At 36.5% G+C, this 27,288-nt stretch overlaps 1 long non-coding RNA gene across 1 annotated transcript; it reads left to right on the top strand.

Moving 5' to 3' along the window:
* The first annotated feature begins 17,296 nt into the window (after positions 1–17,296).
* On the top strand, positions 17,297–20,035 carry LOC132658840 (uncharacterized). Its single transcript, XR_009598915.1, has 2 exons — positions 17,297–19,020; positions 19,110–20,035. It is a non-coding gene; the product is annotated as an uncharacterized LOC132658840 (long non-coding RNA).
* Positions 20,036–27,288: the final 7,253 nt, after the last annotated feature.

Below are 27,288 nucleotides of genomic sequence, written 5' to 3'. Positions count from 1 at the left end.
GAAGCCGTCTGGACCTGGGCTTTTGTTTGCTGGAAGGTTTTTGATTACAGTTTCCATTTCCGTGCTTGTCATGGGTCTGTTAAGATTTTCTATGTCTTCCTGGTTCAGTTTTGGAAAATTGTACTTTTCTAAGAATTTGTCCATTTCTTCCACGTTGTCCATTTTATTGGCATACAACTGCTGATAGTAGTCTCTTATGATCCTTTGTATTTCTGTGTTGTCTGTTGTGATCTCTCCATTTTCATTTCTAATTTTATTGATTTGATTTTTCTCCGTTTGTTTCTTGATGAGTCTGGCTAATGGTTTGTCAATTTTATTTATCCTTTCAAAGAACCAGCTTTTGGCTTTGTTGATTTTTGCTATGGTCTCTTTTGTTTCTTTTGCATTTATTTCTGCCCTAATTTCTGTATACATCTTGTGTCATTTTCTAAATTCACTTATTAGCACTACTAATCTTTTTATGAAATCTTTGTGATTTTCTCTTTGCAAGATCATGTCTTAAGTGAATATAGTTTTACTTCTTCATTTACAATTTGGATATCTTTTATTTCTTTTATTTTCTAATTGATCCAGCTAGAACTTCAATACTGTGTTTAATGGAAGTGAAGAATAGGAATTCTTATCTTGTTTTTGACTATGAGGTTACTTGTGGGTTTTTATATAATTTTTTTATCATGTTAAATAAGTTTCCTTCTATTCATCATTTGTTGCATGCTTTTATCATGATAGAGTGTTAAATTTTGTCAAATATTTTTTCTGCAACAAGTGAGATTATTGTGTTTGTTTCACATCAACTTCCCCATTTTCTTAGCATCAGTTCAGTTTAGTTCAGTTCAGTCACTCAGTCATGTCCGACTCCTTGCAACCCCATGAATCACAGCATGCCAGGCCTCCCTGTACATCACCAACTCCCGGAGTCCACTCAAACCCAGGTCCATCGAGTTGGTGATGCCATCCAGCCATCTCATCCTCCGTCGTCCCCTTTTCCTCCTGTCCCCAATCCCTCCCAGCATCAGAGTCTTTTCCAATGAGTCAACTCTTCACCTGAGGTGGCCAAAGTGCTGGAGGTTCAGCTTTAGTATCATTCCTTCCAAAGAACACCCAGGGCTGATCTCCTTCAGAATGGACTGGTTGGATCTCCTTGCAGTCCAAGGGACTCTCAGGAGTCTTCTCCAACACCACAGTTCAAAAGCATTAATTCTCCAGCACTCAGCTTTCTTCACAGTCCAACTTTCTCATCCATACATGACCACTGGAAAAACCATAGCCTTGACTAGATGGACCTTTGTTGGCAAAGTAATGTCTCTGCCTTTCAATATGCATATTACTGTCTAATTTTGTATTTTAAAAATAAATTTATTTATTTTAATTGGAGGATCATTGTCATCTAGTTACATATAGCAATATACATGTTTCAATGCTATTCTCTCAAATTTTCTTTTGATGTGTTTATCTGACTGTTAACAGAGGAATACTGGCTTCATAGAATGAGTTAGGAAGTGTTCCTTCCTATTCAAGTTTTTTGAAAGACTTTGAGAAGAATTGATGTTAATTTTCTTTAAAATTTTGGTAGACTTCAAGTGTGAAGCCCTGTAGTGTCCAGTTTTCCTCTGTTGGTAGGTTTTTGACTAATAACTCAATTTCCTGTTATAGGCTTAATTACATTGACAGTTTTTTTCTTGAGTCAATTGTGGTAGTTTCTGTGTTTTAAGAAATTTATTCGATCATCTATGTTATTTAAAATATTTGTATACAATTTTTTCATTGTATTTTCATAAGCTTTTAAAAGATTATATAATATTTACAGTAATGCCCTTGTTATGTTCAGTCGCTCAGTCGTGTCTGACCCTTTGTGACCCCATGGAGTGTAGCATCCTAGGCTTCCCTATCCATCACCAGCTCTTGGAACTTACTCAAACTCATGTCCATCGAGTCAGTGTTGCCATCCAGCCATCTCATCCTCTGTTGTCCCCTTCTCTTCCTGCCCTCAATCCCTCCCATCATCAGTGTCTTTTCCAATGAGTCAGTTCTTTGCATCAGATGGCCAACGTACTGGAGTTTCAGCTTTAGCATCAGTCCTTCCAATGAATATTCAGGACAATTTTCCTTTAGGATGGACTGGTTGGATCTCCTTGCAGTCCAAGGGACTCTCAAGAATCTTCTCCAACACCACAGTTCAGAAGCATCCACTCTTTGGTTCTCAGCTTTCTTTATAGTCCAAATCTCACATCCACACATGACTACTGGAAAACCCATAGCTTTGACTATTATTTTTCATTTTTTCTAGTTTGGTCATAACTTTTCTTTCAAGGAACAAGTGTCTTTTCATTTCATGGCTGCAGTCACCATCTGCAATGATTTTAGAGCCACCCCCCCCAAATAAAGTCTCTTTCTGTTTCCATTGTTTCCCCGTCTATTTGTCATGAATATATGGTGCTAGATGCCATGATGTTAATTTTCTGAATGTTAAGTTTTAAGCCAGCTTTTTTACTCTCCTCTTTCACTTTCATCAAGAGGCTCTGTAGTTCTTCATTTTATGCCATAAGTGTGGTGTCATCTGCATATCTGAAGTTATTGATATTTCTCTCGGCAATCTTGATTCCAACTTGTGCTTCATCCAGCCCAGCATTTCGCATGATGTACTCTGCATATAAGTTAAATAAGCACAGTGACAATATACAGCCTTGACGTACACCTTTCCCTGTTTGGAGCTAGTCTGTTGTTCCATGTCCAGTTCTGACTTTTGCTTCTTGGACTGCATACAGAAGCAGTATCAAGAGGCAGGTCAAGTGGTCTGGTATTCCCATCTCTTTCAGAATTTTCCACAGTTTATTATAATCCACACAGTCAAAGGCTTTGGCATAGTCAATAAAGCAGAAACATATGTTTTTCTGGAACTCTCTTGCTTTTTCAATAATCCAGTGAATGTTGAAAGTTTGATCTCTGGTTCCTCTGCATTTCTAAATCCAACTTGAGCATCTGAAAGTTCACCGTTCACATACTGTTGAAGCCTGTCTTGGAGAAACTTGAGCATTACTTTGTTAGCATGTGAGATGAGTGCAACTGTGTGGTAGTTTGAGCATTCTTTGGAATTGTGTTTCTTTGGGAATGGAATGAAAACTGACCTTTTCCAGTCCTGTGGCCACTGCTGAGTTTTCCAAATTTACTAGCATATTGAGTGCAGCACTTTCACAGCATCATCTTTTAGGATTTGAAATAGCTGAGCTGGAATTCCATCACCTCCAGTAGCTCTGTTCCTAGTGATGCTTCCTAAAGCCCACATCACATTCCAGGATGTCTGGCTCTAGGTGAGTGATCACAGCATCATGGTTATCTGGGTCATGAAGGTCTTTCTTGCATAATTCTTCTGTGTATTCTTGCCACCTCTTAATATCTTCTGCTTCTGTTAAGTCCATACCATTTTTGTCCTTTCTTGAGCCCATCTTTGCATGAATGTTCCCTTGGTATCTCTAATTTTCTTGAAGAGATCTCTAGTCTTTTCCTAATGTTTAGTAATTTGAGTCTTCTCTCTTTTTGGTTTCTGGTATTGTTCAAGTCTTTTATTTCCTTAAGAAATGTCTTCATGATTGTCTTATCCATTATTATAAATGGAATATTGAAGTCTCCAACTATTATTTTATCCCTCTCTATTTTTCTTTTCAGTTCAATTAGTGTTTGCCTCATGATTTGGGTTTTGATATTTGGTGCACATATAATTGTAATTTTTATATTTCCTGGTAAATTGATCCATTTATCAATATATTATATACTCCTTAGACTTTTGAGAGTTTTTTACTTAATTTCTTGTCTGATATTAATATAACCATCACAACTCCCCTGTCTTTACTATTTGCATGGACTATATTTTTCAGTCTTTTCACTTTCAGCTTATGTGCCTTTTTATTCCTTTACTTAATTTTATTTTTTACTTGGAGGATAATTGCTTTAAAATGTTCATTGGTTTTTTTTTTTACCATACACCAATGTGAATTAGCCATAATTATATTTTTTATATATATATATATATATATGTGTGTGTGTGTGTGTGTGTGTGTGTGTATATGTATATATATGTATGTGTGTGTGTGTATATATCCCCTCCCTCTTGAGCCTCCCTCCTCATTCCCTTCCTGAGGTAGGAAACAGTGGGCCACTGAGCCAGATTCCTGTTGATTGTCAAATGGAGAAAACTGAGCCATTTTTTTTTAAACTGAGGCTTTGTTGTCACCCAGATACTCCAAGGACAAAACTAATGGTAAAAACTGGGCCCTGCGAAAGGTAGGAGATAAGGTGTCCACTCCTGATATCAAGGAAGCTTCCTTGTCTGCACATGCACAAGGTTTTTTGAGGGTCAAAAACTGAGGGGGCCCCACCTCATGATAAACATGAATATGCACCCATAGGCCTCTACACAGTGAGATCCATCATAGCAAAAAGTTACACATGCATCTTGGAGGGAATACATAGACCAGTCAGGTGTGAAGAAAGAAACAAGATAATTGGACAAAGGTAAAAAAAGACCCAGGAGGACTGTCCGATATTAGTGATTTATGTCACCTCCATACCATGCTCCTCCTCACTCAGGACACCCACACTCCTCTCTGGGTGTATGTCTCTGCCTAGTTTCTGACCTACTACTCTCCTCCTCATTAGAGAGAATGCCTATACCCTTTCTCTCTGGGTGTGTATCTCTGCCTTGCTTCTGAGCTGAAAAAACTGTTTTCTTGTCTTCTTTCCCCAAAGCTGTGCTGTGTCTCTAATAATAAAATTTGTACCTGCTTTTAGAGTTTTTACCTCTTTGAAACATTCTTGCTTTCAAACAAGGGCAAGAGCCAAGACCACTTTGCTTCTAGCCTCTAGCTCCTGGTGACCCAGTGGCTAAGACTTTTGCTTTTCATCCAGGCTACTCAGGTTTAATTCCTGGACAGGAAACTAATAAGATTTCTCTTCAAGACTGCTTACTGTTCTCCCCTTGAGAGCAATCTCACCCATCTAGGTCGTCATAGAGCACCAGGCTAGGCTCCCTGTATTATATAGCAGATTTCCACTAGCTGTTTTACATATGGTAGTGTATATATGTCAATGCTACTTTCTCCATTCATCTTACCCTCTCCTTCCCCCACTGTGTCCACAAGTTCATCCTCTAGATCTGTGTCTCCATTGTATCCCTGCAAATAGGTTCATCAGCACTATTTTTCTAGATTCCATATATATGCATTAATATATGATATTTGTTTTGTTTTTCTTTCTGATTCACTTCACTCTGTGTAACAGGCTGTGGGATCATCCACCTCACTATAAATGACTTAAATTCATTCTTCTTATGACTGAACAATATTCCATTGTACATACATATGACATCTTCTTTATCCATTCATAAGTCAATAGACATCTAGGTTGCTTCCATGTCCTGGCTATTGTAAATAGTGCTTCAGTGAACATTGGGGTACATATGTCTGTTTGAATTGTGGTTTTCTCAGGGTATATGCCCAGTATTGGGATTGTTGTGTCATATGGTAATTTTATTCCTAGTTTTTCAAGGAAACTCCATATTATTCTCCATATTGGCTGTATCAATTTACATTTCCCCCAGCAGTGTAAGAGGAACACTTGTATATGACATTTGCTCAAATTGTCTCTTTGTCTTTCAGTAATTAGATTTTAATGGTTCAATGTTTGTCTCTTTGGTTTTATCTTAGAGTTATTAGGTTGGTACAAAATAATAGAAATATTGGACCCTGAATTTTAAATCATTGTAACTAGACTCAAGCACATCTTTATTAATAAAAATAGGAACCATTACAATCAACCCATTTTTGCCAATGAGAAATAAGTTTGTTCCTATAGCAAAAAAATCCATGCTTCAGGATTTGATGAACTCTTGGAAAACATTTTCTGTGTCCTGCTGGTTGTGGAAAAATTTTCCCTGCAAAAAGTTTTTGAGATGATTGAAGAAGTGGTAGTTGGTTGGGGAGAGGTCAGGTGAATGTGGCAGATAAGGCAAAATTTCATAGCCCAAATCACTCAACTTTTGAAGCATTATTTGTGTAACATGCAGTCAGGCATTGTTGTGGAGAATTTGACCCTTTCTGTTGACCAATGCTGGATGCAGACATTGCAGTTTTCAGTGCATTTTATTGATTTGCTGAGCATACTTCACAGATTTAATGGATTTGCCAGGTTTCAGAGAGCTGTAGTGGATCAGACTGTCAACAGACCCCCAAACAGTGACCATGACCCTCTTTTTGGTGCAAGTTTGGCTTTGGGAAGTGCTTTGGAGCTTCTTCTTCATCCAACCACTGAGTTGGTTGTTGTATAAAATCTAGTTTTTGTCACAATCCAATTGAGAAATGTTTCATTATTATTGCATAGAATAAGAGAAGACAACACTTCAAAATGACGATTTCTTTTGATTTTTGGTCAGTTCATGAGACATGTATCCTGCTTTTTCACCTTTCCAATTTGCTTCAAATGCCAAACAACCATAAAATGGTTGACATCGAGTTCTTCAGCAACTTCCCATGTAGTTGTAAGAAGATTAGCTTTGATGATACTCCCAGTTCGTCATTGTCAATGTCCAATGGCCAGCCAATACACCATTCATCTTCAAGGCTCTCATCTTTGCAAAAATTCTTGAACCACCACTGTACTGTATGTTTGTTAACAGTTCCTGGGCCAAAGATTTTGTTGTTTGTGAGTTTTCTCTGGTGATTTATGACCCATTTGAACTCTAGTAAGAAAATTGCTTGAATTTGTTTTTGTCTAACATCATTTCCATAGTCTAAAGTACATATAAAATAAACAGCAAGTAATAATTCATTAGCAAAAAAAAACATTAAGCAATAAATGCACATTAAAACGATGTATAACATAACCACATGTATTTAAGAATGTATTCCAATATCAAATGGTAAATTTCAACAATGCAGAATTGCAATTACTTTGGCACCAACCTAATAATTTAGCTCCTTGGATTTGTATAGTCATATATTTCATCAAATTTAGGGTATTTTCAGCTAACATTTCTTGAAATAATTTTTCTACTTTTTTCTTTCTCTTCTTTTTGAGATTCCCATACTGAATGTTATATTTCCATTTTTCTTGGTGTCCCACATAGTCCATTGGCTGTGTTCATTTTTCTTCATCCTTTTTTTCTTTCTCCTCCTCAGACTTGATAAATTTAATTGACTTGTCTACTGATTCATTGATTCTTTCCTCTTCCTGATCAAATCTGCTCTTGAACCTCTCTAGTAAAATTTTTATTTCAGTTATTGTACTTTTCAACTTGACAACTGCTGTTTTTTTTTAATCATTTGCATCACTTTGTTGCTAGTTCTACTTTTTCTATATGTCATTTTTTCTGATCTATTTAGTTCTTTGTTTTCTCATGGCTCTTTGGCTTTTTAAGAAAGACATTTTAAAGTTTTTATCTAGTAAGTCCAATAGCTAGCCTTCCTTAAGGATGTTTCCTGTTCTTTTCCTTGGAATGAGCCATCTTCTCCTTTTTTTTTTTTTTTTTTGTAAGACTTGTTATTTTGTGGAAGTTGGACATTTAATACTCATAATGTGGTAACTTTAGAAATCACATTCTCCTCCTTTCCATGATTTTCTATTTATTTTTTGATTGCTGAAGGCTACAATAGTTTGTTTTGAGACTTTTTCAAACACTCTTATAAGATTATTCCTTTTACTGTGTGCTCAATGAAGTTGTACTTCCTTTAAGTCAGTTAATCTTTTGAGAGATTTTCAGATTTGCCAGGAGCTGGAACACATAACCAAATTAAAAAAACAATGTAAAAGATAAAACAATAATTTTTTTTTCAAATATTTGCAGACTGACTCTGCTTGGATGGTCCTTCACTGTCTAGCTAAGCTTGCCCTGAGCCCAAGAATCTGCATGGGGTAAAAGATTAAGTCATTCTCAGTACTTTTCTCAGTGTTGCTGTTGCCTAGACACGTCCTTAGCTTTCTTATTTTTTTCTGAATTCTCCTATATAGGTTGTATTCTCAGTCATATGTGATCACTGAAGTCTGTATTTTATTGCCTTAGTTGTCAGTTAGTATTTTGACAGAATTTCCTTAAATAGCTGGAGCCAAAACAAGAAAAGTAAAAAGATAAAGAAAAAGGGGGTAATACTCTCTCAGTCTTTGTAGATTAGATATTTGTTTTGGGGATATTCCTTCAACATTTACCCTGTCCATTTACAACTCTGCCTTAGGCTTCACTTCCTGAATGTCTAGAGCCTGAAGGTTAACAGGAGGTGAAAAATGGGGATTTCTCAGGCCTTTTCTGAACATGCATCCAGCCGTGGTCATGTGCATGGCTTCATGATTCCTCAGTATAACAGAGGAGCTTTTCAAAACATTTATTTCACCATATATTTCCTTTCCAAACCTCTTCCCTTCTAGATCCTTCATAGTTTCATTGCTTCTTCTGACTGTTAGCCCTAGTCTCAGTTTGCATGGCCAATGGTTTTCCCTTTAAATGTTTTGAACACATGCTGCTAGGGAAGGTGCCTCAGTCTTGGGAATGCTCAGAGTGAGATGAAACAAAGGCAAACCCTTTTACTGTTTTTTCAGGTTTCCACTAGACAGGCCAAAACAAACACAATTCTTTGAGAAAATGTCTTTATTACTTCCTTTGGCACTAGCAACTTGCACCGTGAGTGCAGTCTGCTAACTCCATAGACACTGCAACTCTGAAGCTGTAGGACTTTCTTACCACAATGCAAGCACTTTTATCTCCATTAAGCTTTTGAAAACTTAAGATCGTAAGTTTTTGACTAGTTCCCAGAATCCTGGAAAAGTTGATTCTGACAGTTTTTTTTTCCCACTTTATAATTGGTGTTGTATTACTCTGGCATTTTTGGTAATATAAACTCCTGGAATTTGTTATGTTTTAAAACAGCTTTAATTATTGGGAAAATCTTCCTTGGGTCAAACTTAGGTAAGTTTTGTAGTTTTCTACTGTGTATCCAAGTTATACTATTTAGGTAGTATAAAGTACATCTTATTATTTTCCTTTGTCTGGCAGACCTCCTAATTTTTGAAGTCAGTAATTATGTACATACTAAAATTTCTGCTTTGCAGTCTTGGCAGGATATAGTTCCTTTCACTGTTGCTCCTAATGCTGTGGTTTCAAATATATTTCTATCCTATTTGTGTTACTCTGTTTTTCCTTAGTGTGACATCTTAAAGAACAGAACACAATATTCTAGGTGTGGTTGACAAGCAGGGTGAAACTTCCACTAGTTTTATTGAAGTTACTCAAGATCACATTCACCTTTTTGGTAGCAAAATTACACTATTGATTTACATTAAATTTAATCAAGTAAACCCCTAAGTATAATTCATACATGTTGCTGTTAAATTCAGCCCCACTTCCATTGACTATGTGTCTATATGTCAAGTTGATTGGTCTAGTCTGAATTTCCTTGCATGAAACATAGGGATAGTCATATTCCTTGTTTCATTGCTTGCAATATGAAATACTGTGAACACATACGAAGTATTTTTTTCTGTCTTTCCTTTACCCTCAATTAATTTCTTAACTTTCTTAATCCCTACCTAATCTCTTAATTTAAAAATTTTGATGACTAGGTACAACCCCAAGATTTAGATTTTTTGTCTGAGGTGTGTCCTGATTTTTTAAATTACTTCATATTATTCTAATGTACAACCAAAGTTGAGATTCACTTTCCTTGCTGTGCTGTGTCTGACTCTTTGTGATGCTGCACACCACAGCCCGCCAGCCTCCTCTGTCCATGGCAAACTCCCAATTGCCTTGAGGAAGAGAGAAACAGAAAACCAAACAAAAGAAATAGCTAACATTTACCATGTACGCCAATGTATTAATCTTCCAACTGTTTTTGAAAGTAGATACTATTTGTTGTTCTCACCCATGTTTTATACTCAAGAAATCCACAGCACAGAAAGGTTAAGAAATTTGCCTGTGTATGTCATACAGCAGGTAAGTCCAGAATCCAGATTCAAATTTAGAGAGTCTGATTCTGGAGCCCAAGAGCTTAATCACTCTTCTAGGGTATCTCCTTCTGGTCTCCAGTGTTGATTTCTGTCACTGCTCCTCTGGTGTGTGTGATTCTCAGCTTTGGGGCCTATTATTCATTGGACATTCATCAGATAAGGCTTGTATGCATGCATCTCAGTCATGTCCGACTATTTGTGACCCCATGGGCTGTAGCCCACAAGGCTCCTCTGTCCATGGGATTTTTCAGGCAAGAATACTAGAGTGGATTGCCATTTCCTTCTGTAGAGGATCTTCTCATTCCAGGAATCGAACCCACATCTCCTGTGTTTCCTGCATTGGCAGGTGGATTATTTACCACTGAGCCACCTGGGAAGCCCCCATATAAGGTTTAATATAGTCTAAAATGCCTGTCATAAGTGGGTAAACAGCCAGACAGTTAAACTGGGAGCATAGTCTCACAAGCTGAATTAACAGCAGTTAAAGGGACTAGCAGGGGATTGCATAACAGAAACCATGCAAATACTATGATGTCCAAAAAATGATGATAGGAAAAAAAGGTAGAGTAAGATCCATGAAAAGCAATCAGGATTCCTGAAATTGTAGGAAGCAAAGAGTCGCTGTACCAGAAAAAAAATTATATACCTTTGTTCAGGATTTGCACAGGAGATTAAAAGCAGATTAATTTCTGTGAGTTGGGCAAACTATGCAAGTACAGACTAGAGGCTAGAAACTTAGAAAGTTGAGTAAGCCCTAGCATTCTGACTCCTAAGAAGAAAAGAGTAAGGGAGATGTGACCATGAATTGCAGAAAAAGGAAGTGTTCTATTGTACTTAATTTTTTATAGTAAAATACATATGACATAAAATTTCCCATTCTAACCATCTTAATCAGTAACATTAAGTACAATCACAATGTTGTGCAACTAGCACCACTATCTAGTTCCAGACATTTTGAATAACCCTAAAGAGAAACACCATAATCATTAAGCAGTCACTCTCCCTCTGTGTCCCCAACCACTGGAAACCATAAATCTACTTTCTGTCTCTGAGGAATTGCTTATTTTGGATATTCCACATGAATGGAATCATTTATAATGTGGCCTTTTGTGTTTGGATTTTTTCAGCATAATGTTTGCAACATTCATCCATGTTGTAGCATGTATCAGTATTTCATTTTATAGCTGAATAACTTTACATTCTATAGATATATCAGTATAACACTTTGTATTTTCACTCATCCATTGGTGGAAATTTGGATTGTTTTCACTTTTGGGCCATTGTGAATAATATTGCTATGAATATTTATGTAAAATATTTGAATACTTGTTTTCAACTATTTTGTGTGTATACCTAAAAGTGAAATTGCTGGATTATACAATTCTATTTTTAACTTTAAGAACCACCAAACATTTTTCCCCCTTTTACATTTTCACCAGCAATGTAAGAGTGTGTCATTTTCTCCACATCTTGCCAACATTTGTTCAATTTTTAAAATGATAGCCATCCAACTGTGTATAAAGTATTATCTCACTATGACTTAGATTTATATTTCTTGAATGATAAATGGCATTTATCATTTTTTTATGTGATTACTGGCCATTTGTATAACTTCTTTGGACAAATGTCTATTCAAGTCCTGTGTCCATTTTTTGTTGGATTTTTTCTGGTTTAATTGTTGAGTTTCAAGTAATTTTCAATATATATTTTGGATAGTAGACCTTTATATATATATATATATATATATATATATACATATAGTTTTTATATAAACTATATATGTGTATGTGTGTGTGTATATATATATATATATATATATATATATATATATATATAGTTTGAAACTGCTTACTGCCATTCTGTCGTGTTTTCATTTTCTTGACAATATCCTTTGATGTTCAAAAGTTTTAAATTTCATGAAATCCAATTTATCAATTTTTTCTTGTTACTTCTGATTTTTAGCCACTGCCAAAGCCAAGATCATAAAAGTTTACTCCTGTATAAAGTTCTTAGAAGAAAACATAGACAGTACACTCTCTGACATAAATCACAATAAGATTCTGCCATTTACTTTATTGTTTGGGGCTTGTTTTTGTAGGTCTTTTCTTTTTTTGTGTGTTTCCTGGATAGAGAAGTTCGTTTAGCACTTGTTGTAAAGCTGGCTTGATGGTGGTGATTTTTTTTTTTTTTTTTTGCTTATCTGTAAAGCTTTTGATTTCTTGGATGAATATGAATGAGACTATTGCTGAGTAGACTAATCTTGGCTGTAAGTTTCTTTTCCTTTCATCACTTTAAATATATCTTACCACTCCCTTCTGGGCTGCCATGTTTCTGTTGAAACATCAGCTGTTACTCTTATGGGAATCCCCTTGTTACTTATTGCTTTTCTCTTGATGTTTTTAATATTTGTTCTTTGTGTTAATTTTTGTTAATATGATTAATATGTGTCTTGGTATGTTTCTCTTTGGGTTTATCCTGTATGCAATTATCTGAACTTCCTGGACTTGGGTTGCTGTTTCCTTTAACATATTATGGAGGTTTTCAACTATAATCACCTCAGATATTTTCTCATGTCCTTTCTTTTTCTCTTCTTCTGGGACCCTTATAATTCTAAGGTTGGTGCATATAATTTTATTCCAGAGAATCTCTTAAGATTGTCCTCATTTTGTTTCATTCTTTATTCTACTCTACTTAGTTTGGTGCAAAATTAATTGCAGTTTTTCATTGTTGAAATTTGCCATTTGATACTGGAATACATTTTAAAATAAATGTGGTTATGTTATACATCATTTTAATGAATATTTCTTGCTTTATGTTTTTTTTCTGTTAATGAATACTGCTGTTTATTTTATATGGATTTTAGACTATGGAAATGATGCTAGACAAAAAATAAATTCAAGCAATTTTCATACTAGAGTTCAAAATAGGTTGTAAAGCAGTGAGACAATTCACAATATCAAAACGCATTTGCCCCAGAAACTGCTAATGAACATATAGTGCAGTGGTGGTTCAAGAAGTTTTATAAAGGAGGTAGTGTCCAGTCATTGGTAGTTGACAACGACCAGCAGAGAGCATCATCAAAGCTGATCCTCTTACAACTACACGAGAAGTTGCCAAAGATCTCAACACCAATCATTCTGTGGCCATTTGGCATTTGAAGTAAATTGGAAAGGTGAAAAAGCTCGATAAGTGAGTACCTCATGAGCTGACTAAAAATAAAAAAAAAAATCATTTTGAAGTGTCATATTCTCTTATTCTATGCAACAACAATGAACCATTTCCCAATCAGATTGTGACATGTGATGAAATGTTGATTTTATGCAACAACCAGCAATTACCAGCTAAGTAGTTGGACAGAGAGGAAGCTCCAAATCATTTCCCAAAGCCAGATTTGCACCAAAATAAGGGGTCATGGTCACTGTTTGGTTGTCTGCTGCTGATCTGATCCACTATAGCTTTCCAAATCCCAGTGAAACTATTACATCTGAGAAGTATGCTGAGCAAAATCGATGAGATGTACTGAAAATGCAACACTTGCAGCGAGCACTGGTCAACAGAATGGGCCCAGTTTTTCTCCACAACAATGCCTGACCACACGTCACACAACCAGTGGCCATGGAGCCAAATTATCTGGGGTGGAGTCTTAGCTGGACCATTTACCATCTATGTGGCCTTGGGCTAGTTATAACTTCTTTGTATCTCAATTTATTTCATGTAGATTAGGATAATATTACTGTCTACAAAGGATTGCTTTTTTTCATTTTTGCTTTCACCTTGTTCTTTTTATATTGAGGTATAGTTGATTTATAATATTATATGTTTCAGGTGTGCAACATACTGATTCACAATTTTAAAAGATTATATTCCATTTTGGTTATTATAAAATATTGGCTATATTCCCTGTTTTGCACAATTGATCTTTGTAGCTTATTTATTTCATACATAGTAGTTTGAACCTCTGAACTCCCTACCTCTATCTAGCCGCTCCTCCATTCCCTCTCGGCACTGGTAACCACTAGTTTGTTCTCCATATCTGTGAGTCTATTTCTTTCTTTCTTTTTTTTTTTTTTTAATCTTGGCTGCACTCAATCTTTGTTTCAGGATGGGGGCTTCTCTTATTGCAATGCTTGGGCATAGTTGCCCATGGCATGTGTGATCAGAGTTCCCTGACCCAGAGGTCAAATCCATGTCCCCAGCATTGGAAGGCAGATTCTTAACCACTGGATAAGCAAGAAAGTCCCCCTATTTTTGTTGTTGTTGTTATACTCACGTTTATTTTTTATATTCCACACATAAGTGATATCATACTGTAATTGTCTCTCACTGACTTATTTAACATTTTACCCTCAATGTTAATCCATGTTGTACAAAGTCTCATTCTTTCAGAGTTGAATTGCATTGTGTGTGTGTGTGTATTGTGTGTGTGTGTGTATATATATATATACACACACACACAGCAAATCTTCTTTTCCATTCATCTGTTGATGGACTCTTAGGTTGCTTCTGTATCTTGGCAATTGTAAATAAGGCTGCTGTGAACATTGGAATGCATGTATCTTTTTGTTTTTGTTTTTTTTTTAGTTTTTTATTTTTTAAATTTTAAAATCTTTAATTCTTACATGCATTCCCAAACATGAACCCCCCTCCCACCTCCCTCCCCATAACATCTCTCTGGGTCATCCCCATGCACCAGCCCCAAGCATGCTGTATCCTGCGTCAGACATAGACTGGCGATTCAATTCTTACATGATAGTATACATGTTAGAATGCCATTCTCCCAAATCATCCCACCCTCTCCCTCTCCCTCTGAGTCCAAAAGTCCGTTATACACATCTGTGTCTTTTTTTCCTGTCTTGCATACAGGGTCGTCATTGCCATCTTCCTAAATTCCATATATATGTGTTAGTATACTGTATTGGTGTTTTTCTTTCTGCATACTTCACTCTGTATAATCGGCTCCAGTTTCATCCATCTCATCAGAACTGATTCAAATGAATTCTTTTTAATGGCTGAGTAATACTCCATTGTGTATATGTACCACAGCTTTCTTATCCATTCATCTGCTGATGGACATCTAGGTTGTTTCCATGTCCTGGCTATTATAAACAGTGCTGCGATGAACATTGGGGTACATGTGTCTCTTTCAATTCTGGTTTCCTTGGTGTGTATGCCCAGAAGTGGGATTGCTGGGTCATAAGGTAGTTCTATTTGCAATTTTTAAGGAATCTCCACACTGTTCTCCATAGTGGCTGTACTAGATTGCATTCCCACCAACAGTGTAGGAGGGTTCCCTTTTCTCCACACCCTCTCCAGCATTTATTGCTTGCAGATTTTTGGATCGCAGCCATTCTGACTGGTGTGAAGTGGTACCTCATTGTGGTTTTGATTTGCATTTCTCTAATAATGAGTGATGTTGAGCATCTTTTCATGTGTTTGTTAGCCATTCGTATGTCTTCTTTGGAGAAATGTCACATTTTTCACAGAACTAGAACAAATAATTTCAAGATTTGTATGGAAATACAAAAAACCTCGAATAGCCAAAGCAATCTTGAGAAAGAAGAATGGAACTGGAGGAATCAACTTGCCTGACTTCAGGCTCTACTACAAAGCCACAGTCATCAAGACAGTATGGTACTGGCACAAAGACAGACATATAGATCAATGGAACAAAATAGAAAGCCCAGAGATAAATCCACACACATATGGACACCTTATCTTTGACAAAGGAGGCAAGAATATACAATGGAGTAAAGACAATCTGTTTAACAAGTGGTGCTGGGAAAACTGGTCAACCACTTGTAAAAGAATGAAACTAGATCACTTTCTAACACCGCACACAAAAATAAACTCAAAATGGATTAAAGATCTAAATGTAAGATGAGAAACTATAAAACTCCTAGAGGAGAACATAGGCAAAACACTCTCAGACATAAATCACAGCAGGATCCTCTATGATCCACCTCCCAGAATTCTGGAAATAAAAGCAAAAATAAACAAATGGGATCTAATTAAAATTAAAAGCTTCTTTTTGTATTAGTGTTTATTTTTTTTTCAGATATATTCCCAGAAGTCCAATTGCTGAGTCATATAGTAGCTTTATTTTTAGTTTTATTATGAACTTCCATTTTGTTTTCTGTAATGGCTGTATCAATTCACATTCCTACCAACAGTTCCCTTTTCTCCACATCTTCACCAACATTTCTCATTTGTATTTTTTTTGTTGTTGTTGACAACCATTCTGACAGTTTTGAGGTGATATCCCATTGTGGTTTTAATTTTCATTTATCTTATAATTAATAATATTCAGCATCTATTCATGTGCCTGTTGGTCATCTTTGATGTCTTCTTTAGAAAGGACTTCTGCTCTTTGTTAGCATTTTTTTTTTTTTTTCGGAAGTTGAGTTGTATGGACCAATTATATATTTTGGGTGTTAACTTCTTATTGGCCATGTCATTTGCAAAATTTTCTTCCATTCAGTAGGTTGTTTTTGTTTGTTTGTTTGTTTGTTTTGTCACTGTTTTTCTTTGCTGTGCAAAAGTTTTTATGTTAATTATGTCCCATTTATTTTTGCTTTTTATTTACTTGTGTATAGTTGATTTGCAATATTGTGTTAGGTACACATCAGAATGATTCAGTAACTTTTCCCCAATTATATACCACTATATGTTATCATTGGAGAAGGCGATGGCACCCCACTCCAGTACTCTTGCCTGGAAAATCCCATGGGCAGAGGAGCATGGTAGGCTGCAGTCCATGGGGTCTCAAAGAGTCAGACACGATTGAGCGACTTCACTTTCACTTTTCACTTTCATGCATTGGAGAAGGAAATGGCAACCCACTCCAGTGTTCTTGCCTGGAGAATCCCAGGGACGGGGGAGCCTTGTGGACTGCTGTCTATGGGGTCGCACAGAGTCGGACACGACTGAAACGACTTAGCAGCAGCGGCATATGTTATCATAAACTATTCAGTAATTTTTTATTGCTTATATATTGAATATATAGTAATTTGTGTTAATCTCTTACTCCTAATTTATTCCTCTCACTTCTTCACCCTTTTGGTAACCAAACTATTTTTTCTATCTAAGAGCTTCTTGCTCTTTTGTATATAGATTTATTTGTATTGTTTTTAGATTCCACATGTAAGTGAAATAGTATTTGTCTTTCTGTATGACATACTTCACTAAGTGTAATATTCTCTAGGTTCATTTATATTTCTGCAAATGGACTATTGCATTATTTTATAATATTCCATTATATATATATATATATATATATATATATATATACTCTACATCTTAAACAATCATCTTTTGATGAGCACCTGAGTTGTTTACATTTCCTGGCTCCTGTAAATAGTGATGCTGGGAACATTAGGGTGCATATATCTTTTTGAAATAGGGCTTTTGTCTTTTCCAGATATATGCCCAGTGGTTGGATTGCTGGATGATATGGTAGTTCTATTTTTAACTTTATGAGGAACTTCAATGATGTTTTCCACAGTGGCTGCATCAATTTACATTACATTCCCACCAGTAGTTAGGAGGGTTCCATCCATTTTCTCCACACCCTTTCCAACATTTATCTGTAGATATTTTGATCATAGCCATTCTGACTGTTTTGAGCTGATATTGTGGGTTTTGATTTGCATTTCTCTAAGAGGTAGTGAAATTGAACATCTTTCCATGGGCTTATAGTACATCTGTACATATTCTTTGGAAAAATGTCTACTTAGGTTCTATTCATTTTTTAAAAAATTGGGATGTATGTTATTTTGGTATTGAGTGATAAAAAGAGCACTCTGTATATTTTGCAAATTAACCACTTGTGTATTACATCATTTGCAAATGTTTCTTATTTTCCCTGTTATCTTTTTGTTTTGTTGATGGTTTCTTTAGCTGTACAAAAGTTTTTAATTTTAATTATGCCCCATTTGTTATTTTTTGCTTTAATTCCTTTTGCCTTTGGAGACTGATCTAAGAAATTATTGCTATGAAGAATATCAGAGAATATTTTGTGTATATTCTCTTTTAGGAATTGTATGGTGTCATGTCCTATATTTTTATTTTTAAACCATTTTGATTTTTTTTTTTTTTGTATAGTGACATGAGGAAGTGTTATCTTTTTGTTGATGTGTATGTAAAGTACAGTTTTCACATACCACTTTTTGAACAGACTGGCTTTTCTCTATGTATATTATAGCCTCTTTCATTATTAATTGATCATCAGTGAGTAAATTTATTACTAGTCTCTCTGTTCTGTTCCAATTATCTACATGAATGTTTTTGTGCCAGTTTCATGTTACTTTTACTGTAGCTTTCTGTTATAGTCTGAAGTCTGGAAAGATTATGCCCCTAGTTTTGGCCCTTTTCCTCAGGATAGCTTTAGCAATTTTGCATCTTTGTGGTTCCATATAAATTTTAGAACTATTCATTTTAGCTCTGTGAAAAATGTCATTGGAATTCTGATAGGGGATAGCATTAAAACTGTAGATTTATTTGAGTAGTATGTCCATTTTAACAATATTAATTTTTCAGATCCAGGAACATGGCATAGCTTTTTAATTCATTGAATCACCTTCAGTTTTCTTTATCAGTGTTTTATAGTTTTCAGCAGATGGGTCTTTCATCTCTTTGATTAAATTTATTTCTAGGTATTTTATTATTTTTTGATGCCATTTTAAATGGAATTTTTTTCTTCATTTTCTCTTTCTGATGAAATCCAACAGACTTCTGTATATAAACCTTGTATCCTGCTATCCTGCTGAATTCACATATTAGATCTCACAGTTTTTGGGTGATAGCTTTAGGGTTATTTATATAGAGTATCATGTCATCTGCAAATAGTGGCAATTTTGCTCCTTCCTTTCCATTTTATATAACTTTTGTTTCCTTTTCTCATCAGATTCCAATACTATGTTGAATAGAAGTGGTAAGAATAGGCATCCCTGTTCCTGAATTTAATGGGAAGGCTGATTGTTTAATACTGAGTATGATATTAGCTGCAGCATTGTCGTATATGACCATTACTACATTCAGGTATGTTCTCTCTGTGTTCACTTTCTGGAATTTTTAATGTAAATAGAAGGGTGTTGAATTTTGTCAAAAGAATCTTTCTGCCAATGCAGGTGATGAAGACTGGGTTCGATCCCTGGGTCAGGAAGATCCCCTGATGTAGGAAATGGCAACCCACTCCAGTATTCTTGCCTGGAAAACTTCATGGACAGAGGACCCTAGTGGACTACAGTCCATAGGGTCACACAAAGTCAAACATGGCAGAGTGACTGAATGCATAGTGAAATAATCACAAGGTTTTTATTATTCAGTGTGTTAATATGGTATATCACATTGATTTGTCAATATTGAAAAATGTATGCATCCCTGGAATAAACACCAGTTTATCTGGGTGAACAATTAATTTGACATATTGTTGGATTTGGATTACTAATATTTCTTGAGGATAGTTGCATATATGTTAATAAGTGATATTTACCTCTGATTTTCTTTCTGTTTTTGTTATGTCTTTGGTTTTGATATTGAGAGAGTTAAAAATTAGGGCCCTTTAAGGAGGAGGTGAATATTCTCACTCATGCTTTCCTTAAACCATGTGCAACAATGTATCTTGCTTAAGAACTAGCTTTTTTCTTTAGGAGCTAATGATAACACAGCACAATGTCTTACTCATAAAAATGCTTTTCTTAGACTCATGTTAATAATTATAATTGTAACAAATCTTGCCTTGAAACCTGTTTCTCAAGACTTGTACCCCTGATTACATAGCAACAGTATATCTTGCCCAGAGACATTGCCCAGAACCCATTCTCCCTGGCTAATCTTGTGTCAAAGTTATCTCAGGATGTATGCCTTGGAAAAGGGTCTAGTGGAACTCTTACAACCTTGATATATTCTTTTTATTTCTTTTCAGCAGCTAGCAGAAGAGTATATACTGCCCTACCCAAATTAGCAATGCGGATACTCTCTTGCTCCCTTCTGATGTCTATATCAGAAGCTTTTTCTGTCACTTTCACTTTAAATAAAAATCTACACAAATCTCTGAATGACTGAGACTGTCTTTGGTTCTGGAGTTAAATCTTCTCCTTCAGAGACCACTAATCTGATGGCACTATTCACCATACACGTAAGCTATCAATATCAGGGTAATGCTGGCCTTATAGAAAGACTCTGGAGGCATTGTTTCCTCTGTAGTTTTTTTTTTTTTTCTTAATCATTTGAGAAAAATAGGTTTTATCTCTTCTCTAAATGTTGTACTCACAGAGAAGTACAGTCTCTAAAGAATGGGCCAGTGAGCAATAGAAAATATGAACATAACAATGGCTAGTAATGAAATCAAATCAGCAATTATAAAAATGCCCCCAAAACAAAAGTACAGGAGAGATGGCTTCACAGGTGAATTCTGCCAACATTTAGAGATGTTCAGCTTCTTTTCAGTTGTTTATTAGTCATCTGTATGCCTTCCTGGGAGAAATGTCTGTTTAGGGCTTTTGCCCCCTTTTTGATTGGGTTGTTTGTATTTCTGGTATTGAGTTATATGGGCTGTTTGTGTATTTTGGAAATAAATCCTTTGTCAGTTGTTTCAATTGCTATTATTTTCTCCCATTCAGTGGGTTGTTCTTTCACCTTGCTTATAGTTTCTTTTGCTGTGCAAAAGCTTTTAAGTTTAATTAAGTCCAACTTGTTTACTTTTGTTTTTATTTCCATTACTCTAGGAGGTAGATAGAGGATCCTGGTGTGATTTATGTCATAGACTGTTCTGCTTATGTTTTCTTCTAAGAGTTTTATAGTATCTCATCTTACATTTAGGTCTTTAATCCATTTTGAGTTTATCTTTGTGTATGGTGTTAGGAAGTGTTCTAATTTCATTCTTTTACATGTATTTGTCGTTTTCCCAGCACCACTTATTGAAGAGACTATCTTTGCCCCATTGTATATTCTTCCCTCCTTTGTCAAAATTAAGGTGCCCATAGGTGCATGGGTTTATCTCTGGGCTTTCTATCTTGTTCCATTTGTCTATATTTCTGTTTTGTCCCAGTACCATACTATCTTGATGACTGTAGCTTTGTAGTATAGTTAGAAATCAGGAAAGTGAATTATTCTGGTTCCATTCTTCTTTCTCAAGATTGCTTTCACTATTCAGGGTCTTTTCCATTTTCATATGAATTATGAGATATGTTTGTTCTAGTTCTGTAAAAAAAATTCCATTTGTAATTTGAAATCTGTACTTCTTGTTTCAAAATAACAAAGTATCTCTGCAATGCTGCTGCTACAGTGATTTTGTTAAAATGCTATGGTCAATATACCAGCAAATTGGGAAAACCCAACATTGGCCACAGGACCAGAAAAGGTCAGTTTTCATACCAATCCCAAAGAAAGCTGATGCCAAAGAATGTTAAAAGTAACACATAATTGCACTCATTTCACACACTAGAAAGTAATGCTCAAGTTCTCCACACTAGCCTTCAACAGGATGTGAACCAAGAACTTCCAAACGGTCAAGCTGGATTTAGAAAAGGCAGAGGAACCAGAGATCAAACTGCCTATATCTGGCAGATCATAGAAAAAGCAAGAGAATTCCAGAAAAACATCTACTTCTGCTTCATTGACTACTCTAAAGCCTTTGATGGTGTGGATCACATCAAACTGTGGATAATTCTTCAAGAGATGGGAATACCACCTTACCTAGCTCTGGTGAAACCTGTATGCAGATCAAGACTCAACAGCTAGAACCAGATATAGAACAAGGGACTGGTTCCAAATTGGGAAAGGAGTACATCAAGGCTGTATATTGTCACCCTGCTTATTTAATTTATATGCAAGGTACCTCATGCAAAATGCCAGGCTGGATGAAGCACAAGTTGGAATCAAGATTGCTGGGAAAAATATCAATAACCTCAGATATGCAGATGACATCATCCTTATGGCAGAAAATGAAGAGGAGCTAAAGAGAGTAGTGATGAAGGTGAATGAAGAGGTTGAAAAACTTGGCTTAAAACTCAACATTCAAAAACTAAGATCACAGCATCTGGTGCCATCACTTCATGGCAAGTAGATGGGGAAACAATATAAACAGTGACAGACCTTACTTTCCTGGGCTCCAAAATCACTGCAGATGGTGACTGCAGCCATGAAATTAAAAGACACTTGCTCTTTGTATTAAAAGCTATGACCAAACTAGACAGCATATTAAAAAGCAGAGACATTATTTTGCCAACAAAGTCCGTCTAGTCAAAGCTATGGTTTTTCCATTAGTCATGTATGAATGTGAGATTTGAACCATAATGAAGGTTGAGTGCCGAAGATTTGATGCTTTTGAACTGTGGTATTGGAGAAGACTCTTGAGAGTCCCTTGACAGCAAGGAGATCCAACCAGTCCATCCTAAAGGAAATAAATCCTGAATATTCATTGGAAGGACTGATGCTGAAGCTGAAGCTCCAATACTTTGACCACTTGGTGAGAAGAGCTGACTCATTAGAAAAGACCCTGATGCTGGGAAATATTGAGGCAGAAAGAGAAGAGGATGGCAAGGGATGAGATGGTTGGATGGCATCATCAATTCCATTGACATGAGTTTGCACAAGTTCCGGGAGTTGATGATGGACAGGGAAGTCTGGCGTGCTGTAGTCCACGGGGTTGCAAAGAGTTGGACATGACTGAGTAACTGAACAACAACAGTGCATTTGACATTTCTTTTAATGATGACTTTATGGTGCTCATCTTTTTCAGCTTTTGTTTATCTGGGAGGCGTTTTACCTTTCCAACAAATCCAAATGAGATCCTTGACACATAGAGTGTTCTTATTTGTACATTTTCTTCTTCCATTACTTTAAATGTATTTTGCCACGTACTTTTGGCCTGTAGATTTTCTGCTGAAAAGTCATCTGAAAGCCATATGAAAGTACCTGCATATGTAGTGTGTTTCTTTCCTCTTGCTGCTTTAAATATTTGTTCTTTATCTTTCATTTTTTCCATTTTAACTACAGGGATTCTTGTTGATTTCCTTTTTAGGTTAATCCTATTTGGCACTCTCAGTGCTTCTTGGACTTATATCTGTTTTTGTTTTGTTTTCCCATGTTAGGGAATTTTTCCGCTATGTCTTCAGTTATGTTTTCAACCCATTTGTGTCTCTCTTCTCCTTCTGAAACCCCCCTAATGCAAATATTAGTGCCCTTGATGTTTTCCCAGAGGTCTCTTAAAAATACCACCTTTCTTTTCATTTTTAAAAATATCTCTATTCAGCATCAGTATTTTCTGCTATTCTATTTCACCTCACTGGTTGGTTCCTCTATACCATTTAAAGTACTATGGTTTCCTTCTAGTGTATTTTCATTTTCATTTGTTGTATTGTTCATCTTTGGCTGTTCTATATGTTTTCTAACTCATTGTCAAAATCTACTTAGCTACTTTCTCTGTGCATCCATTCTTCTCCTGAATTTTTTGTTCACCTTTGTGATCATCATTCTGAATTCTTTTTTGGGCAGATTGCCTGTGTCCACTTCACTCATCATTTTGAGTAGGTTCCTCCATAAGCAAACTTATAGGTTACACAAACTTCTAATTGCTCTTAAGGGAAGGTTAAGTAGAAATACACAGGTGAGACACTGTGGTGAAGATGAGTAGCTGCAGTCTGTGGACATTCAGCAGAAAGTCCACAGAACATTCTCCAGGAGGACTGGTAGTTATATTGGTGGATCAGGCCTCTGTGCCCAATGAAATTTGCAAGATATAGCAATACAAGGTATCTGGTCAAGGTAGTACTATAAGGAATAGTATCACTGTAGCAGCAGCATTGCAGAGATACTTTATTTTGAAACAAGAAGTACTTCAGGGCTTCAAGTCAAAAGGCAGTTCTTTGCAAAATTGCAATTGGATATATTGGGTTATTTTACTGGAGACATTAATGTGTGTGGTGTGCATGGTATGGCATAAAACGGGTTATGTTTCCTGCAGTTTGTGAGCAGAGTATCCATTTTTATTTTCTTTTTAAGGACAAGGTCTTGGTAGGGAAGACCCTGAGAACCTAAGTCAAATAAGTCTGTCACTGCACTTCTTAGGAATAAGGCTGCCTATTTTATTCTATACATGTGAGTGCCTTGCCTGGGAAAAGAATTTGTGTTGGTAGCTAACTTAGATATGCATAAAATTAATTTATATGGAAATCCACCTAACTCATTTAACAGAGTACTAAAGAATGGACCTATTTTGTAAACATTAGTATGAGTTGAGGTTTACATGGTATATTAAAATTTTGGAAACTTTCAAGTTGGCAGAGGAGTAAGATGGGGAGATCACCTTCCACCCCACAAACATATAACAAAAATTTATCTGCATGTAGAATAACTCCTACAGAACACCTTCTGAATGATGGCAGAGGACCTCAGACTTCCAAGAAGTCAAGCCAATCTCAGAATGAGGTAGGGCAAAAGATAAAGATTGAAAAAAAAAAAAAAAGGACAACAGATTTCAGGAAGGAGATCTGAGCCCTCAGAAGGCGGTCCTGAAGCAGGAAAAATTTCCACATACTTGGAAACCTGCTCACAGATGGGGTCAGGGGAGCTTGGGAATCTCAGAGGAGAGCATAGCGACAGGTGCTCTAAAGGCAAACTGGAGAGAATTCATGACAGAGATAATTTGTGAATGGCACTTTCCAGCCATGAAATCACTTGCAGCAAGTGGTGGCTTGGAGCTCAGGCTCACGCTTTGGGGGTCAGACATCAGGAAGAGGACTGGGGTTGACTGCTGTGATGATACTCTGAGGGGGCTAGTATGACATACCTGAAGGAGTCCAGGGAAAAGCCTGGGCCTGTCAGAGAGGCAAAAGATCATTGCCACAGGAATATTTTGACACAGTAAGCACACAGAACATAGGACTCTGCATTCACAAAGCCTGTAGGGGGACAAGCCACATGTGGTCTGCAATTCCAGATGTAAGAAACATGGCACCAGTCCCACAGGCAGAAGACAGGAGGCCACTATGGTCTTGACTTCAGGGCTCTCAGCAGCAACCAAGCTATGAGTGGGCATGGGCCACTGCCTACATCTTCCTGGGAGTCAGATCAGCTTGGCTCTGCCAAGAGGCCTACAACCAGGGGCCAACTCCTTGGGGAAGGCACATGAACCATCTTGGTCTGTAGCAACTTACAGTAGGTCTCAGCTGGAACAAGCACTCCCCATATATCCCAGCTGAGTCTGCCATATCTCTCCCTCTCCCCAGCCCAACTGATCAAGTGAGCCCTAAAAGCTGCTCCATTCCCTCCCTCATGTCTGCATCTAGAACAGACAACAGAGGGTGGCTGACAAGCAAAGGCAAGCTGAAAGCCAAAGTGTAGCAGCAGGGGCTGCATGAGTAATGGAGAGAAGGGGAAAGTGCTCCTTCAATTACATGTGCAACTGATAAATTGCTGCAATTAGCCTGAGATTGTGGAATTTAGGTTCAACTGTGGACTTGGGAAAAAGTACAAACTGGTATCATGCAAGATGTGAGTCTGAGCTGAACCCACACTGCCCACAACAGTTCCAGAGACCTTCCTAAAAACATTGGAGGACGTTCTGAGTAGACAGATTGACTGGAGCACACTGTGTGAAGAGGAAAAGAAAGGAATCACAAGGACATTCTTACTACCAGTCTCTCTATATATTTCTCTCTTATTTTCCTGTAAGCAGTAAGGATCATTACCCAGATTCAAAGGAGAAATAAAAAACTTTACAGGTAAGCAAAAGTTAAGAGAATTCAGCACCACCAAACCAGTTTTAAAACAAATGGTAAAGGAACTTCTCTAGATAGGACATGCAAAAGAAAGAAAAGGCCTACAAAAACAAATAAAAATAAAATAAAATAAATGACAATAGGAGCATACATATCAAGAATTACCTTAAAATTTTAGTGAACTAAATTCACCAACCAAAAGAAAGACACAGATTGTGTGAATGGACACAAAAACAAGACTTCTATATATTCTAAAAGAGACCAACCTCACACCTAGGGACACATACAGACTGAAAGTTAGGACTTGGAAAAAGATATTCCATTCAAATGGAAATCAAAAGAAAGCTTGAGTAGTTATATTCATGTCAGATAAAATAGAGTTTATTTATTTATTTATTTTTAATTTTTTAATTTTTATTTTTACTTTATTTTACAATACTGTATTGGTTTTGCCATACATTGACATGAATCCACCATGGGTTTACATGAGTTCCCAATCCTGAACCCCCCTCCCACCTCCCACCCCATATCATTTCTCTGGATCATCCCTGTGCACCAGCCCCAAGCATCCTGTATCCTTCATCGAACATAGACTGGCGATTCGTTTCTTACGTGATAGTATACATGTTTCAATGCATTCTCCCAAATCATCCCATCCTCTCCCTCTCCCTCAGAGTCCAAAAGTCTGTTCTATACATCTGTGTCTCTTTTGCTGTCTCACATAAAGGGTTATCATTACCATTTTTCTAAATTCCATATATATGTGTTAGTATACTGTACTGGTGTTTTTCTTTCTGGCTTACTTCACTCTATATAATTGGCTCCAGTTTCATCCATCTCATTAGAACTGATTCAAATGTATTCTTTTTAATGGCTGAGTAATACTCCATTGTGTATATGTACCACAGCTTTCTTATCCATTCGTCTGCTGATGGACATTTAGGTTGTTTCGATGTCCTGGCTATTATAAACAGTGCTGCGATGAACATTGGGGTACATGTGTCTCTTTCAATTCTGGTTTCCTCAGTGTGTATGCCTAGCAGTGGGATTGCTGGGTCATATGGCAGTTTTATTTGCAATTTTTAAAGGAATCTCCACACTGTTCTCCATAGTGGCTGTACTAGCTTGCATTCCCACCAACAGTGTAAGAGGATTCCCTTTTCTCCACACCCTCTCCAGCATTTATTGCTTGTAGACTTTTGTTTTTTTTTTTTTTTTTTTTTTTTTTTTTATTTTTTTTTTTTTTTAATTTTAAAATCTTTAATTCTTACATGCATTCCCAAACATGAACCCCCCTCCCACCTCCCTCCCCATAACATCTTTCTGGGTCATCCCCATGCACCAGCCCCAAGCATGCTGCATCCTGCGTCAGACATAGACTGGCGATTCAATTCACATGATAGTATACATGTTAGAATGGCATTCTCCCAAATCATCCCACCCTCTCCCTCTCCCTCTGAGTCCAAAAGTCCGTTATACACATCTGTGTCTCTTTCCCTGTCTTGCATACAGGGTCGTCATTGCCATCTTCCTAAATTCCATATATATGTGTTAGTATACTGTATTGGTGTTTTTCTTTCTGGCT

This window comes from Ovis aries, chromosome X (assembly GCF_016772045.2).
Source record: "Ovis aries strain OAR_USU_Benz2616 breed Rambouillet chromosome X, ARS-UI_Ramb_v3.0, whole genome shotgun sequence".
Lineage (NCBI taxonomy): Eukaryota > Metazoa > Chordata > Mammalia > Artiodactyla > Bovidae > Ovis > Ovis aries.
The sequence above is the reverse complement of the archived record's forward strand: the minus strand, read 5'-3'. Positions and strand labels throughout refer to the sequence as shown.